At 41.8% G+C, this 18,037-nt stretch overlaps 2 long non-coding RNA genes across 2 annotated transcripts; both read right to left on the bottom strand.

Moving 5' to 3' along the window:
- Positions 1 to 5,831: 5,831 nt before the first annotated feature.
- On the bottom strand, positions 5,832 to 7,717 carry LOC310827600. The gene is made up of 2 exons (XR_014556458.1): positions 6,535 to 7,717; positions 5,832 to 6,145 (listed from the first exon to the last, which is right to left on the bottom strand). It is a non-coding gene; the product is annotated as an uncharacterized lncRNA (long non-coding RNA).
- A 2,789-nt stretch (positions 7,718 to 10,506) lies between these two features.
- Positions 10,507 to 16,528, bottom strand: LOC310827593. The gene is made up of 3 exons (XR_014556451.1): positions 16,473 to 16,528; positions 13,911 to 13,989; positions 10,507 to 10,893 (listed from the first exon to the last, which is right to left on the bottom strand). It is a non-coding gene; the product is annotated as an uncharacterized lncRNA (long non-coding RNA).
- Positions 16,529 to 18,037: the final 1,509 nt, after the last annotated feature.

Genomic DNA, 18,037 nt, shown 5'->3' with positions numbered 1-18,037 from the left:
ACTGGAAGTGACACAACAGTGTTGAGAAGTCAGGTAACAGCATTGCTCACGCTGTCCTGATCAAAATAAAACACACACCCTGCCCACTGTTACTAGCTCCGTTGGAGAAATACAGTTGAACACTCCAGTCAAATACAACTGAACACTAGTGAGGGCTCATCAGCAAGCCTACCTAGTGGCAGTGAATGCAGCAATGAAGGCATACTTTGCTACCTCCATTGCATCCTCATTGTACCATCCAACAAAGCTCTCGTGGATAGTGTGGGGCCTTTTACAGTCCAAGTGTTGTCTCTGAAAGGAAGCTTTCCTTAACTTAACTAAGAGGCTCTCTGTGTCATGAGGGTTCCAAGTCACAGAAGAGCTTCCATTCACACAGCAGATTTCCCTTCAAATATTTTTCCTCAATGTTGAGGTGGTGGAGGAGCCAGGCCTGCCCATCCACACTATTTCAGTTGTTAAAGAAGAACTATACCAAAGGGCTATAGTGTAGCTTCTATGTTGCATTTTGAACACTGGTTGTCTCTATTATGGCAAGATAGGCATAGGGATAGAGACAACCAGTGTTCAAAATGCAACATAGAAGCTACAACATAATAATCTGCACCCACACATCTTCCTCCATTGCAACTGCGCATGATACACACTAAAGCAGAATCTAGAGATCTGAGTTGTACAGTAAGAAAACAATCTGGCCTTTAGGGATTTTTCACTTGGGTAGTTCTGCCCGGACACTGAGGTCCAGCGCCAAGGGCCTTCTGGAAGTTCCCTCGCTGTGAGAAGCCAAGTTACAGGGAACGAGGCAGAGGGCCTTCTCGGTAGTGGCACCTGCCCAGTGGAACGCCCTCCCACCAGATGTCAAAGAGAAAAATAACTACCAAACTTTTAGAAGACATCTAAAGGCAGCCCTGTTTAGGGAAGCTTTTAATGTTTAATAGGTTATTGTATTTTAGTGTTTTGTTGGAAGTCGCCCAGAGTGGCTGGGGAAACCCAGCCAGATGGGCGGGGTATAAATAAGAATAAGAATAAGAATAAGAATAAGAATAAGAATAAGAATAAGAATAAGAATAATGTAGGTGATGGGTTTTAAATTTCAACTGAAGGACAATATAGTGATCAGAAAAAGATTGTTTGGCATAGATGTGCATTAACAACATTAAAAAAACCAACCTCCCTTTAGTTGTTGCATGTGTTTTATCTTTAACATACAGGAGCTATTGGACTCCCCCCCCCCCCCTTTCTCCCTGATGTCTCATTCAGGCAATTCGCTTAATCAATGTTTGCTGATGTTTACGCTCTAATGCTTATTGACAGCAGGTGTAGAAAAAGTAAATCCCAAATCTGCATTAAAAAAACGGCCTCATATTCAGGAGCCTGCTGTTTTGCTGTAATTTTAGAAGACAGGTGATTTTTCATGGCACTTTCAAAGAGCTCTTTTCTCCATAGCTGGATCTGTTTTCCTACCTGCTGATTTCAGAAGTTATGCTTGGGTTTGTTTTTTTACCATGGCCCTGTGTGAGATGCTGAAGAGAGTCTATTTGTTTTCTTGGCTGATGGACTCTCCTTCACAACTAGCACTGGTATACTGCTTTGAGAATCTAATTCAGTTCTAGTGATTTAGGAGTCATTTGCATCATGTCTTGTGCTGTTCTCCTAAACAAAAGTGGCAGGGGGTTGCTTTGAGCATCACTTAGATTGTGGCTTTTGGATAACGAAACATGGTAAAATCATGTCGCATCTCAAGTAATGCGATTTTGCAATCTAACATCTCAGTCTTTAGTGCTCTTATCTTTAGCATCTTCAGCTGCTAAGTTCTGCTAACGTGAGTGGGGATTATATGAGGAAATTCCCTACCCATGCTTCCTTAGTCTTTTTTTCCTCTCCTTTTAAGGATTGCAACAGAAAATATGGTATTATTAAGTGCTGCAGAAAGGAAAGAATGCCAGTTGCTTGCCTTATATTTAAGAGCAGGAATAACTGAAATCAGCTGTGAATGGGCACAGAAAGAGGCTATTCATTTGTTTACAATACTGTAGTTTATTCAACCCAATGACCAAAGTCATTTAACTATTTGTTGCCTGGCCTAGTAAGCAGTGAAATTCTAATCCTGCCATTCAGCTCCTGACTACTACACCAAAAAAGCCATAAACCGCCTCACCCCAGGAACAAAACCAGCTGACTGGGGAAACACCCAGAGCTCCAGAGGAGAAAGCATAGACAACCATAGAATCATAGAGTTAAAAGGGATCCTGAGGCTCATCTAGTCCAACCCCCTGCAAGCAGGAATATGCAGCTGTCCCATATTGTGTTCTACTGGCTGAGCTATCCCAGTTTTTGTTAATACGAATCTGGCAATGGTGAGCTATGGGAATTTCTGTAGGAAAATCCTAAGAACTGAATATACACATGCAATGGCACACAGTGCTTTTGTAATAAGATCAGTCACAGTCACTATTCATTCACAAGTTGGGTTGCAGAAATGTATGATTGCTTTGTGGGGCAGGGACAGGGAGGGGTTGGGGAAGCAGAGAAGGAAACCAGATGAGGGAAGAAGTATCTAAAGATCAGATAAAGGAGCCTGAGAAGAGCCACACAAAATTCAAGATAAGGAGAGTCACTGGTTCAAAGGGAAAATGTACAGAGCAACAAATAATTAAACTGAGACATGAGAGAATAATCTTAAAACAGAGCTAAAAGGAACTCAAGATCAATTGTGCTTGTACATCAAAGACAAGATGCAGCTGAGGGAGGTGTGTAATGAGACTGGATGGATAGTAGAATTGTTAACTATTATGATGTGTACTGTGTCATGAGCATAAGAAAGAAACAAGGTACTGGGTCCACTTCCATTATATGAATGGGTTGGGAAATCTGTTATTGTCTCTTATTCATGTGATATGATTCATTTCTTTTACTGGGCTATGATTAATCATTTCCTATGTTCACAGAAATGTCTTTGTAGGGAGCTCTCATGTTTTAATTATCTAAGACTCAAATGTTTCAGACAGCAATTGCTTGAAGACTTGTGGAGTGAAAACTGAAGGTTGGTATCTTTCTGGTAGCTCAGGCCAAAAATAAAACCAAACTTATTGCAAATACATATAAAAGCTTCTCATTTCAATGATAGCTGTTCTAACTTATCATCGGAAGATGGAAGCACATCAGGATGTTAATTCTAAGAGGAGTGGTGGGATAATACTTGCCATAAACCACTGTGGGAAGTTTATGAGTCTCCAGTTAAAATCTCATTTGAGAGAAGGAGAAAAAAAGTAATACAAGTAGAGTTAGAAATGTCAATAAACTAATTCATTAACCACAGATTAATATATCAAGTTTAGTATCTTATCATTTTTAATGTCAAGACATTCATCACAAGTAGAGCTAGAAATGTCAATAAACTAATTCATTAATCACAAATTAAAATTCTATATTTTTAATTGGTTTTTCTTTTATTTATTTATTTATTTATCTTAGATACCCATATACCACTTTTCAGGTGAACCTCACAAAGCAGTTTACATAAAAAACATTAAAACAATAAGCATCAATATTATATCTCAGGGTGGCCTCCAAGCCTTTCTATCTGGTTAAGACACTCTCTAGGCAACACTCCCCTTCCAAGGCCCCACACTCTACTGGTCATACTCCATGTCGTCCTCAAGAGCTTTTGTCTGGATGGAATGCATTCCTGAACTATGATCATGCCTTTTTCTTGCCAAGATGGAGAGGTGTGTGTGTGTGGAAATCTCATGACTAGAATGTAGCCTATTGTACATGGGTGGCGCTGTGGGTTAAACCACAGAGCCGAGGACTTGCTGATCAGAAGGTTGGCGGTTCGAATCCCCGCAATGGGGTGAACTCCCGTTGCTCGGTCCCTGCTCCTGCCAACCTAGCAGTTCGAAAGCACGTCAAAGTGCAAGTAGATAAATAGGCACCGCTCTGGTGGGAAGGTAAACGGCGTTTCCGTGCGCTGCTCTGGTTCGCCAGAAGCGGCTTAGTCATGCTGGCTACATGACCTGGAAGTTGTACACCGGCGCCCTTGGCCAATAAAGCGAGATGAGCGCCACAACCCCAGAGTCGGCCACGACTGGACCTTTACCTTTTAAGAGTTGCATCCTTATGTAGCTGTGTAGTACCCTTTGATTGGGGAGAGAGGCCACTGTCTGGATGGTTGGCAGCTCTCCACGCTGCTGTGTTCTTCCCTTCAGGGCATGATAGTTCTCTGTGAATGCCTCTGTGGTGGCCATTGGAGAGGACACTTCATCTAGAATGCTAAGAGATGGATGACTATCAACTCTCCAGACTTTTCTCTCCTTTCTCCCCGGAGAAGATGGTTTTTCAGTAGCCTTGAGGTGGCAGTTGGGTAAGAGGGAGGCCACCTAAATTGGTACAGTATGAGCTATATGGTTGGCATTAAAGCATACTCCATGCTGATAGTATAACAATCTATATACTTCTCTTGACTCATGGCAACATTTCAAAATGATCAATGGTGGGGATTAATGGTTGAGGGGGAATGTTTTTTCACTAAATCTTCTCAAAATATCAACTGTATTTTGAATATCAAAACCAAGTATTTAATTAGACAATACTGGGTATTGCTGTTGTTTTTAATCCAAACCTAATCTTCATCCACACATAGATTTCAGGAGGAAAATCCATACATTATTAAAAGAATGAAAATGAAAACAGCATAATGAAATATAAAGCAATCAACCAGAAACAATTCAAGCCACTAAAATAATTTAGCTCGGAGGTGGGGGTGTCACATAATACAGATTTGTCAGTGTAAAGATGGTCGATCAACGTAAAACATTTTAATTGATCAACAACCCTGGGATTTTGGAGTCAGGGTGGTTGCTGCCTCTGCCTCCAGGAGAGACTTCAAAATAAGGAGATAACCAGCTTGGCCCCATCTGTAAGCAGGAAAAACAGCAGCTGTCTGAAAGAACACTCAACTGCAAGTGCCTGTTGCTCTGCAACTGCAGAATTAAGTGGGTTGTGCGCAATCCCTGGCCCCCATGCATCAGGCAAACAAACAAGAGCCATCAACTGTTATTTGAACAAGAACACCAGCAAGGGAAGCCCGGCCTGAACTTGTTAAAAATGCCCACTCACAGCTTACCGTTTTGTATTGTGCTGAATAACTAATCTCCCTCCTCCACATATTCCCCTCCACTTTCATTGTGTGTCTTGTGTTTTTAGTTTGTAAGCCAGCTTGGGGGAGGGGAGGGGTGCCTTAATGTTTCAACTGATGTGGGGCCACTTTGAGAAGCAATTATTGTCTGAAAGGTAGGATAAAAAGACAGTAGTAAACAAACAAACAAGTCTATGGAAGAGTGGGTGGGGTGGGTGTTTTGTAATTGCATTTATCTCCATGTGGGTGTTTTAATGTACCCCAGTTCTTTTGCTAGTACAGTGGACCCTCGGGTTACGTTACTTTCGGGTAACGTAACTCGGGTTGCAAACCCGGAAGTGTATACTTCCAGGTTTCGCAGCGTGTGCATGCGCAGAAACGCTTTATTGCGCAGTGCGCATGCGCAGAAGTGGTGCCTCTAGATGCGGACTTTTTGGGGTACGTACGGACCCCTGTAATGAATTAAGTTTGTATCCGGAAGGTCCACTGTATAACATTACATGGTCATAGTAGCTAGGAGTTGAATCTGGGAGTTTAGGGTTCAAACTTAGCTCCACTCCTCCTCCAATGCTGGCTATTTCAACCCTTCTCAATCAGTCAGTGTATCATTCATAATATACTATTGTTAATATCCAGATGTATATGTTGCAATCTACATCTTAAGAAAATCAGACACCAGACACTGCAAACTTGTAAGTTTGATTATTTACCTACTTAGGATGTTTATGCTATATAGTTCTGACAGGTTCTCAAAGCGGATTACAAGGGATTTTCAGCCTAAAAATTACATTCAGGTTTGTAACAGAAATATCATCGTGCCAGGACTATTCATTTGGCATGTTGAGCCCTCCTCCTTGGTCTTCTCTGGTGCTGAGCTTTGACCTCTGCCTATTAGGCAGCAGAACCCACTGAATTTCCTATGAAATTTCCTATGAGGCAAGTGGGTGGGGCCAAGTAGCTGGAAATTGCTCAGCCCATGAGCCCATGATGGAGCCAAGTCTTCCATTTCTCCTAAGTGAAAACAAGAACAGAATACTGACTTAAATACTGAAGAAAAAAGGAAATTTTATTACCATGCATAGCACACTTGGTCATGGATAAGTCTGGTTTGAGTCTAATAGTTTATTCATATTCATTTATTTGCTTAAACAATTGGAACCATGAGAAACTAGAAAAAATAGGTTGCTTCCAACTCAGTTCTCACTGAAATTAATGGATCTATACTGTATAGAACTTACCTACACACAACCCAAAAAACATTATAGAGAAATAGTTTCTGTATACAGTGCATCTTTTTCCAAGCAGATTATGTTGCGATGACAGCTATTCATGAATGTGCTTCACTTACAACAACTCTATGGGGAAAACATGACTATTCACATACCACCTTGTATGTATACCGTTAGATTTTCTGGAAGCAAAATCATGTGCTGAAGTTGTGCTGTAGTTGTGCTTGCAAACCCCTGATGCAGTCAATGTATTCATGAGGTGACATCTGCTGAAAGCCTCAAAGACATGATTGGAAGAGAATCAACTCATTAGTGGTGAGCAGGAACTTTTCCCGGTGTGTGATGGCTGGGGGTGTTCTTTCAAGCTACCAGTTTGTATAGAATGCAAGTGTTCATACAGAAAGTTGTTCCTACTGGAGAGATAACTTTCTGAATGCTAACTGCAGCAGTCTTTTCTTCTTCAGCCTGCAGAGACATAACTTGCAGCACATCTGGGCTGTTCCTACTTCCCAAAGCAGTAGTCTGAAGCAGACGTGTTTGCTATTAACAACTCTGTAGGAAATGGAGAGATTAACAAAATGAGATTACATTTATACTGTTGATTGGTTAAGGAATTTGGATTTACATCTGTTTGAGATCAGTATTATTTTAACAATGAATAATCTTGTGGCATTTTAAGAACTAACAAATTTATTATGGCATCAAATTTGGCCTAGGGTTCACTTCCATCACATGCATGAAATGTCATACTGAATTTTATATATCCATCACACATAGATATTTCTTGCAATTGCACTATTTTATAACTGCTATGCTGTTTTATTTGGCTAGTTTATTACACATTTTAATTATGGCTGTTCTAATGTTTAGATATAATTGTATTTCACTCTTTATATTAATTACAGCCAGCTATAGTTTATACTTTGGTTGCATACTTGTTATTTGAGAATGATCTTGGTATTGCTTCTTGAAATGATAGGCGGTGTATAAATTATTTTAATAATATATTTGGAGGGAGGGGAAAGTGAGAGGAGGGAAGTCAGAGGGAAAGGAAGGAAAGAACAGTTGCAATTATGTAAGTGTAAAATAGCTTTAGGGCTCATCCACACTTTTGCTTGACCTGTATTTTGATCGTCTTGTGTACCGATTATTCCCTTACTGCCCAGCCGGACAAGGCAGCAGCCAGTGGCCAGCCAGCCACTGAGGTACTGCCCTCCAGGAGGGACCACTGATTGGCCCATTTGAAAATACCTTTTTGGGCAGGAAGACTGCCCCAAAGATCCTCCCAGCTGAGGGGTATTCCCTTCCAACTGCTGGCAAATGTGTGTGCCTAGGCCAATGGGTAAGGAGGCCAAGAGCTGGGGGCCGCAACCGTCATCCACCAGGAAAGCGGTGAGCAGCTATTATTTCCCCTAGGTCCAAGAGCTTTTATTGTTGTTCCATGGCTGTGCCTTGTGAAAATCTTATCTTGCTTGTTGAATTGAAGCTCAGCTAAATAAAATCTTCTCTTTGGATTTTCCATGTACCTGATGAGATCCAATTCAATAAGTTAGATCAGGTTTTTTGCAAGGCATAGCCCTGGAACGAGAAGAAAAGCTATTGAACCTGGAGAATTCATTGGTACACACTACAATCAAAATACAGGTCAAGCAAAAGTGTGGGTGAGCCCATGGTGACCATTAACAAGGTGGTGGTACTGAGAACACCAAAATCCTGCCATTAATTGGTATATATTTGTATATATACAGTAGTGGGATAAAAACTCATAATACGAATTTTCTCATAAATTCCTCACACTTGAATTTCCCTTTGGTATTTCTTTGTTCCAGAATGGCTACTTGTAAGGTCAGTAGGTGAGTGCCCTGTGAGGCTGAAATGTTCTCCCAAAGCTCCATGTTTCCATCTGCTCCTGTCCATGAATCTGGATGATCATGATCACCTCCAAATATGAAGAGAATATGTAGAGGGGACCATGGAGGAACATGAGCAAGCCCTTTGGTTGCTGCCAGGGCCACCACTATGTTGTCCTTTCAGAATGGGCTTTCATACCTATGTACACGCATAGAGTTTATCAACATGAGGAGTGAGCACATCACACACAGGCTCCATCTTCATGCAAAAAAGCTCTCTGCACATACATTGGTATACAAATATAACTCCTTCTCACCTTGTGTGAATGTATGGGCATGGAGAGAGGGTGGTGGTGGGACGTGCCTGTATGGCCCTGTGACCACTTCCACATCTTTCAACACATGAACTCCCCCAATATCATCAGTGTATCTCAGGTAGAGGAGAGGTACAACTAGCCCGCATGGCAAGGATATCCACTGTGTACAAAAACTGTACCCTTCTATTACATAAGGATATATAACACCACTGGTGCTGGCACTAGACTGAGGCTAGTCTGAGAACTGCTCCACACCCACCTTCCCACACCTAACATCAGAAAGCAGGATTGAACTGCCTGCGCATGAGCTGATTAGAGTCTAATGGAAAAGCCCAAAGTTTGCATTCAATTGTCCCCAAGCCTCACAGAGTAATTACACAATTTGCAGTGTAGGAGGTGAACTCATTAGTTGAACTACGTATTGCATGGTCACAGTAGCCAGCCAGGCCTAAAACAGGAAAGATGAATAATCATACTTTCCATAGGAAACAGGCAGTCTGCACAATATCTGACATAATTCAGTGTTATACTGTTTGCGTTGTCTTTACTTAAAATAACAAGTTAGGGCATTACCAGTGGCAGCTGTGTGGTACAGAAGTTAAAATATGAAACTTGACTATGTATTTCGGGTTAGGCCGAAGACCACAGTGCCATCATGGCGTGGTTGATTATAGACATACAAGCACACTGTAAACAGGAATTCCAGTGCTAACTTTAAGAAAATTGAGACAAAAAATTGCTAAGAAGTATAGAAGAATGAAGGGATGTTGGTGGCACTGTGCTCTAAGCCACAGAGCCTAGGGCTTGCCAAACAGAAGGTCGGAGGTTCAAATCCCCGCAATGGGGTGAGCTCCTGTTGTTCGGTCCCAGCTCCTGCCAACCTAGCAGTTCGAAAGCACATCAAAGTGCAAGTAGATAAATAGGTACCGCTCTGGTGGGAAGGTAAACGGCATTTCCGTGCGCTGCTCTGGTTCGCCAGAAGCAGCTTAGTCATGTTGGCCACATGACCCGGAAGTTGTACGCCGGCTCCCTCGGCCACTAAAGCGAGATGAGCGCCGCAACCGCAGAGTCATCCGCGACTGGACCTAATGGTCAGGGGTCCCTTTACCTTTTTATCGAAGAATGATTGTTTCTCTTGATGAGGAAATACTGCAGCTTGCATGGGGGGGGGGGGGAGAATAACAATCAGCAGTCACATTACCAGAAACACAATTCTTGTAGCTGTTGTGTGATATTGTGTGATACAATGTAAATCAGTAGAAACCAAGGGAGTCCCAGGGGATCCTAGGATACGGAATATATCTCCTCCAAGTTTTCATTTAGGTATAGATGCCATGAACAGTAAATTAAACATGTTATAATACTCAATTAATTGCACACATCTGAACCTGAAACCTGTTATCAGTTTTATCTGTATGTTAATGCCTCTACCATCCAATGGACATGCTATGTTAGAATATATGCCACTTTCTGAGGTGTTTGCTCCCCATATTGATCAGGGTTTGAAATACAACATAAAAGTCATACCAGGGTCCAAACACACCTCTCAGAAACATTCTGTAGTCCAGCTATTATAGGCAGCACCATAGTGATACTGTGGGATTGATTTGGAAGGCTCTATGTTCAGGATCTCCTAGGTAAGCCCTGCTTTCAAATCCCTGTGTTCCTAGCCTCCAGCTCAGGGCAACTTCATATCTCCTATGCATTTCTGTATTTGTATTGATATTTGTGGTAGCTCAGTTATTTCAGCTGCAGTTGCAACTTGTGAAAAAATAAAACCAGTGCAGATGGTCTCTGTACTTACTGCTTCAGTTCTGAGTGTCAAGAGCAGCTTAGGACAGTAGAGTCCATAGCTAATTGTCCTCTCCTTACCTAAAGCCATGACTGGGGGAAATATGAAGAGCTCTAAAGGAGCTGATGACTTTTTAGAAGTTGATCCAGGTACGTGTCAAATCAGTCAGATAAATATTTCTCCTTCCAGAACAAGACTTTACGACACTGAGACAGGAATCTATCAGTTGAGACTTCCCCTAATATCACATCGCTATTTTTTGCATAGCGTGGAGCTGTTAAACAAAAAAGGAACCATTCTGGTCTCTAGCCTCAGTAGCAAGCTGATTGACAGACTCAGGCATGCGTTTCTGAACTGAACCAGAAAGTCCATTAAAATATGAGGTGGTGCCAGTGGCCCATATCTCTATCAATTCAACAAATGTGTGGTCACACCTTTGGCTAAAATGTGGATGTCCACAAACAGACGCTTGAAGAATTTAGCAAAAATTTGCACACCCCTTGCCAATAGCTTATGTCTTCTAGAGAGATTTGCTTCACATTTGAGAATCCTGGCATAGAACAGGATCATGCTGTAGAACAAGAATAAAAAGTCATATGAATTGAATATCCATCTCATTACAGGTAAATAAATTTGTGAACTGCCCCAAGGATATGGCTATTTGGGCATGGTATAAACACCATAAATAGAAATCAGTTTTGGTTACTCTTGCATCTCATTAAAGAGAAGTATTTAGCAGCTGAGCACAGCCCCCAAGGTGACTATGGTTATAGGCTTTTCTTTTTACAGTTTGATCCCTCCACAGTGCATGGATCTAAAATTGAATTAATGCCAAAAGATTCTCTGTTTGTAGCAGAATCACCCTCTTTCTCGTCTGCAGTTCTAATGTGAGATTACAGCTACTTTGGAAGACAGCGCATTGCCAGAATTGTGTAAGCTCTATAAAAAACGCAGAGCCATTTTAAAAAAAGTAATATCTTGTAACCTACAGCAACCACTATTCTAATCTGAAGTACATTTCACACTATATCAAAATGAGGCCATTGAATCTAACTGTCATTGTCTTCATAATGCAGGTAACATTAACTGAACTAAAAATGCAATGCTATTCCAGCTTTTCTTTCAAAAGAATGTGTTGGCTGCAATGCTTGCTCCAGTTATTCCAAAGAGTCCAATTGAAGTAAATGGTCTACTTCAGTATAGTTTGTTTCAGAATTGTACCCTTATTATTTCCCTTTTCCCACCAGTACTTTCTAGTGGCAGATATAAAACTGGAAATTATGGACTGTGTTCCACAAATCAGCTAAACGAAGATATAGTGTTAACAGGTGAAGTGCTAGAGATGATGCTGTGGTTGGTATTGCTCTCAGTGAAATAAATGGAAGCGATATCCATTCCTAATGTAGCAAATACATGCTTTGAATATATTTATATCAACATTTAGATAGGTGTGACTTTTGGGTGGTATTTTAAGTCCACTAAAAACATTCCGAGATCTTGGTTCACTTGAGGTAACCAAAACCAGGGCTTACCAAGATTCAGCTCTGGGTCTTGTTTCAGCCCTAAGATGTGAATTAATGAAGCATTGAAGGTAATAACTCTGCCTCCAATATTGCTCATTAAAGGATTTTAGGTATTAAGCTGGGGACAAGGGCCCAAGATCCTGTTTAGCATAAAAGGCACTGAGAAAGGATCAATAGTTTCAAGCTGGATTAATATGTAACACTAAACCATGGTTTAGTGCTGTGTGGATGAATTTCCACAAGCCTGAGCACATTCCACTCTCCACCTTTATGTCTGGGAGGATTTCCCCTGGCAATGTGCTGTCTGGTGAGGCTCACCCCTAGGACTACTCAGCTGTGCTTGAATCTTGGACCCTTTGTATGTGAAGCATGAAGTCTACCATGGTAATACAGCCAGGACATTTATAAGCCTCTGAGTTCAGCAGCCTCCTCAATATATGAAGGTTGGAGTGGAGCTAATAAGGGAGTTGGTGGTTGGGCTGGTGAATGTAGCTCCCCCTTTCCCATCTACATATTCTCTGAACCACGGGGGAAGTCACTTGTGAGCAGGGCTTATTATGCAATTAAAATGGAGGCATATACCTATGCTAGAACATTCTTGAGTGCTGGGTATATTTAACCACGTTCATGAATAGCATAGTCAGCTGACAATATTTAACTAACAAGATGCCTGACACCCTAATCCTGCTTGCTGTATCATATGGTACTTTAAAAAAATCAGGACTGCACACATAACTTTATTTGCATTCATATTTGAATTGAGGAACCTAGTAAACATATGAAGGAACAGTGAAGTAGCTTAGGTAGCAGGTGGGGATTAGGGAATGAGTTACTACAAAGAGAGTAATTGCAAGGATGTGTCACAAGTGCAGAGGGAAAGGGGTGGAATTCTTATAAATGAAAGTATCTTTCTGGTTAGGTTTCCAGGAAGAAATAATGGTAGGCTATCACAGGAGGAATAACTGGTTGGCTGCATGTTTAAGGTTCTGAATAAACTAAATTTAGTTGAGGGCATTCTTATTGTGACCTTTAAAGCGATAAATGCCTTCTGGATTTTCAGGTGAATGAACTCCACTGCCAATGGCTAGAAGCCATTTGTTTTAATTCCTTTTCACATCATGCAGACAGGCTGGGATAAGGGCATACGCACAATTTGAAGAGGTCATTTTGCAGAAAAATATTTATTCATCCTCCAGCTTGAAATAAGCTCTATTTATTATAAACACAAAACAGTTCCGAAGAAATCTTGCATCAAGCTAGCTCTTTGATCACATCGCTGTGGGGCAATTATACTTTTATTCTTGGCAGTCAGCACAGGGGTTTTCTTTCTTTTAAGGGATGGATAATGTACATTCCTTCACATTCTAAGATGGCAATACCAACTCAGGTTTTCTTGTTGTTGTCATTAATTTCACAGCTTATAAAAGAATGTTGCTATAGAAATTTCAGGATGATGTAAGCCGACAGCTGAAACTACACTTACGCTTAATGGAGAAAAGTTTGCTAAACACAACAGTAATCGTTTTAGAACTATCATACTGCACTGATGTATTAAAAAAAAAATCTTAAAGACTCTTCTGCTGAAATGGTGATTTGAGGTTATGCAATACATGTTGTTTTTGTTGAGTCAAATTCCCTTCTAGCTTTTGGCAACCTCTGGCCTCCAGGGCTGCTTGAGCTCTTCCGTGCAGATAAGATTTTCCCATAGTCTGTTGTAAACATCTCCACAGAAATGACAACAGGAAAAGTTAATTATGGGGGGGGGGGGAACCACTTCTTTGGCCCTTCTTGGCTTTGGCAGGGTGCCTTTGCATCCCAAAAGCTAACAGAAGCAACGAGGTACACAAACAGCCTGTACTATTTCCATGAGATATGAGGAAGTAGTTTGTGACTCAGGGGAACCATTCTTGGATGGGCTTGTGCATGAGCACAGGAAAACAAAGGACCTGGGCACATGAGAAAGATTAAGAGAGGGAGGAATGGCATGCTCTGTCCTGCCACCAAAGGTAGTCCAGGTATACTTCTGTAGCGCCATCTACCTCAACGACCAAGGTCAAATTCTTACCTTGTCACATATTTGTTGTGAGGATATTCACCAGGTCAGAAGTATATGCCGGAGTGAACTGACTGGTGTCATTAGGAAGCTGTGAGTGAACAAGGGAACTTTGTACTCTTGTATGAGGGCTAAAATATACATTATGTGCAAATGTATGCAATAAGACTCCAGGATGAATACTTAGATCACATCTACACTGTACACTTAAACTGCATGGCTTTTCTCAAAGAGTCCTGGGAACTCTATAGCTTGTTTAGGCTGCTGAGAATTGTAAACTACAGTTCCCAGGAAACTTTGGGAAACCTATGTATGGTGTGGATGTGAACACAGTGGCAAAAAAACACGCAAAACATCTTGAGAGGGAGTTACAAGGATAAATGATGATTGGAGGAAGGGTTAAACACCCCTAGTGTTTCTCTGCTGAAAATAATCCTCTCATAACTGTTTTGTGAGGAGGAGCAAGACTAGATATAAGAGGCCTAAGTTACAAGAGAGTAGATTTTAGCAGAACATTAAGCTGAATGGTAAGAGCAGTTGGGCAAAGAAATCAGTTACCTGGGAGTGGGTGAGCTTTCCCTTTATGGAGCTCCAAGTATTGGCTTAAAGAAGGCTGATTGTCGAAGAATTGATGCTTTTGAATTATGGTGCTGGAGGAGACTCTCGAGAGTCCCATGGACTGCAAGAAGATCAAACCTCTCCATTCTGAAGGAAATCAGCCCTGAGTGCTCACTGGAAGGACAGATCCTGAAGCTGAGGCTCCAATACTTTGGCCACCTCATGAGAAGAGAAGACTCCCTGGAAAAGACCCTGATTTTGTTGGGAAAGATGGCGGGCACAAGGAGAAGGGGACGACAGAGGACGAGATGGTTGGACAGTGTTCTTGAAGCTACGAACATGAGTTTGACCAAACTGCAGGAGGCAGTGGAAGACAGAAGTGCCTGGCGTGCTCTGGTCCATGGGGTCATGAAGAGTCGGACACGACTAAACGACTAAACAACAACAACAAGTATTGGCTGGATAGCTATATGAAAGGGATGCTTTTGTTCTGGATTTCCTGTACTGACCGGGGGGGTTGACTAGATGGGTGAGCCATGCACATCCTCACAAAGTACCCCAAAAACACAAGCACGGGAAAATCCTGTCTCAAAAGAATATTGAGAAATCCAGTTGGGAATTTCCACCAATGGCAACCATCTTCCCCTGCCCACAGGAGGTGTCTTCCATTTCCTCAATTCCTGGAAAGGTGTCATGCTGGGTACCTGGCAAGTGTGGCCTGTGCTGATTGGCTGAAAAAGTGCCAGCTGTCATTCAACCCAACATGGGTGGAAATCCTTAAAAATTGACTGTGGACATGTAGTTTTTATCCCCCATTGATGACCAGGAAACCCTGCAACTGACCATCTACTCTCCTTTTATTTTTCAGTATTCTGCTTTGTCCCTTTGTTCCATCCCTTGTCTTCCTTATTCCTAATAAGCATTATATAATTAGACAGTTGGGTCTGCGTGCATTGTTTCCAATTCAGATGGTTAATGTGACACACAAACACCACCAAGTCTAAGCCACGTGGTTCATGCTGTGGAGGTACAGGATTGGGGTTGACAGGGAAAAGTGGGCTGCTCTGATTTCTGGGAGAGGCAGGGAGGTGGATGTTTGGTCTCATCTCCAGGAGTGTAGTGTGGGGGATGCCAGGGGGGGCATGGCCCCAGGCACACAGTTTTTGAGGGAGTGCAAACCAGGAGCCCCCAGTACTTCACCCACCAAGGGCCACGTCAACCAGCTGGGCTCCCCTCTGCATGGAGGGGCAGGTGGCTCAGCATGGCCCCGGTTTGCTCTGGTGGGGTCCTTCCAGCGTGTTAGCAGCAAGGACTGGCACCCTCCAACCCATCACCCTGGGTGCCAGCAACCAACACTATGCCATTGCTCCTCTCCTCATAACCCAAGGAAGATTTTGGGAAAGAAAAGCAAGTTTCTTGCATCCCAGGGAGGGTCAAAGAAACTGAATATCTTGCGTTCTCGGTTTTTAGTATTTCCTTGAGCACCCCAGAGTTCCTTCTCACCTGGGGTCTGTAAGTGGTGAAAGGGGTAGTGGTAGCAACGACTACCGGATAGTTTTGGGATTGTCACTGGCCTATCTTGGAAGGCAACTGTGGAAAGAAGGGTGTAAGCGGACTCTCCTAGCCTTCCTCTTCCATTGTAGTTCCCATGGTAGTTTCTCAAAAATTACAAATGATGGTCCCTGCATTGCTTTCTTTGTCTTCCTGCCCTCATCTTCACCACACATGTGCCTAAATGTACATTTACACATTCATGTGAGTGTCAATTGTGCAGATGCATGCCCATAGAAAGCCTAGCAAAATCAGCCTTACAGACATTTGGGGGGATTTCATAGATTCAAAAATTTCCTGCAGAGGCATAGCTTAAAGTGCATAATTTGTCTGTAAAGTATTTCTAGAAGTCTTTACCGAACAGGGTGGTATTAGGATGATTTAACACATTTATAACCTTTCACTATATTCACTAGCAATTCTAATAACCATATTAAACGCTCCAGAATGATAGACGTAACTTACAAGGCGTCCATGGATTGACTTTCAAAACTTGAAGACATTCATTTTGAAAGGTGAAACTGTCGAAAGAATCAAAGTAATATAGCTGTTATCAATAAATGAAGTCTATCTACGTCCTTAATTGCTTTTGCAGGGGGATTTCATAACTTCATTTAAGGAGATTGAATAATACAGCATGCCTATTTAAATGTCTTTCATACAAAGATTTAATACATATATTTTCTGTACACAACAATGAGCAGTAATAAATTTATTATCTCAATCAATATATGCAACTCTGAAGGAAATAATGTAGTCTAATACTTTGAAAAGGCATCAAATGGAATATCTGTGAAAATAAAGAATATATTGCTCTGTAGTTAGCTTATTGTTAGCATGTAATCAGGCTCAAACAGTTTGGCACACTTTGTTTTGAAGAGGGGTTTTAGGCACACTTCTCTATCACTTTCCTGGAAAGCCACGTGGTCATCTAAGCCTGGTGGTTGTGGTTGGCCAGGTCAAACACTGGCAAATGGCCTCAGGGGCAAAGAAGGGCCACTCAGCAGCCATTCACCATCTTCCTCACTGGGAACTTGGATGGTTGTTTCCATGCTGGGCAGGTGGTGGAGTTACTTTTGAATGGGTCTCATCCAGTGCCTGCCCACTAGGGATGGGCAAATATGTCAACTTAGTTTTTTTGTCATTTTTCCAGTACTAAGTTCAGTTTTTAACATTTCTACATCAGTTTTCTAATTTTTTAAAAAAGGTTCTCTTGAAAATTCATCAACATTTCATAGTGCAAATTTCAATATACATACATATTTTTTGAAAAGCAGTTTCCCTCAGTATGATGTATTTATGCATGTTATTATCACCAATAATGCATTTTTATGTGCAGTTTACACCAGTATGTGAAATTTTGTACACATTACTTGGCTAGAGAACAGCATTACAAAGTTAGGAGAAGTGTGAATTTTGCATGATGACTAGATTTCAGTTTGCTTATTGTTTCCTTGGGGCCGGCCCACTCATGAGGCATGGTGGGGTAGTTGCCGCAGGGCAGCAGCCTCCAGCACAGTGGCCAATCCTCCTCTTGTGAAACACCTCCTTCACGGCTTCCTGCGATGATGATGCTCCACAAGCGCTTTTCCTCAAGAAGCAATTGTGGAGCCTCAACCCGCCTCCAAGTACATAGCGCAGTGACTGAGGGCTTTTTATTTGCTAGTTGAGCATGTGGGTCAGTAGTCATACAAGTTTGCCACATTTTGAACTCTGCTCAGATACACACAACTCACATTTTCAGTGTGCTATTTTGGTTTTATGAATTGTTACACGGTGCAACATCAAATGCAAAACTATAGGCTTATGTAACAGATTCTTCCTGCACCATTGTAGTCTACTAAAAACTGGCGTGGGTGGGGGAAGGAGGGAGCAGAACAAAGGGTCTTAAAGAGAGAATGCGAAATTTGAAGCATGATAGAATGGAGACTACAGCTTATAGCAATATCTGTGAAAGACATGTAGAATTTCACATTCCAATCGCATTGCTTCCTGCTGGCACTTTCTTCTTATCTTGCAGAGCTACATCA

This window comes from Podarcis gaigeae (genome assembly GCF_964106915.1).
Source record: "Podarcis gaigeae genome assembly, chromosome: 11".
Classification (NCBI taxonomy): domain Eukaryota; kingdom Metazoa; phylum Chordata; class Lepidosauria; order Squamata; family Lacertidae; genus Podarcis; species Podarcis gaigeae.
This window is presented reverse-complemented; position numbering and strand designations above follow the sequence as displayed.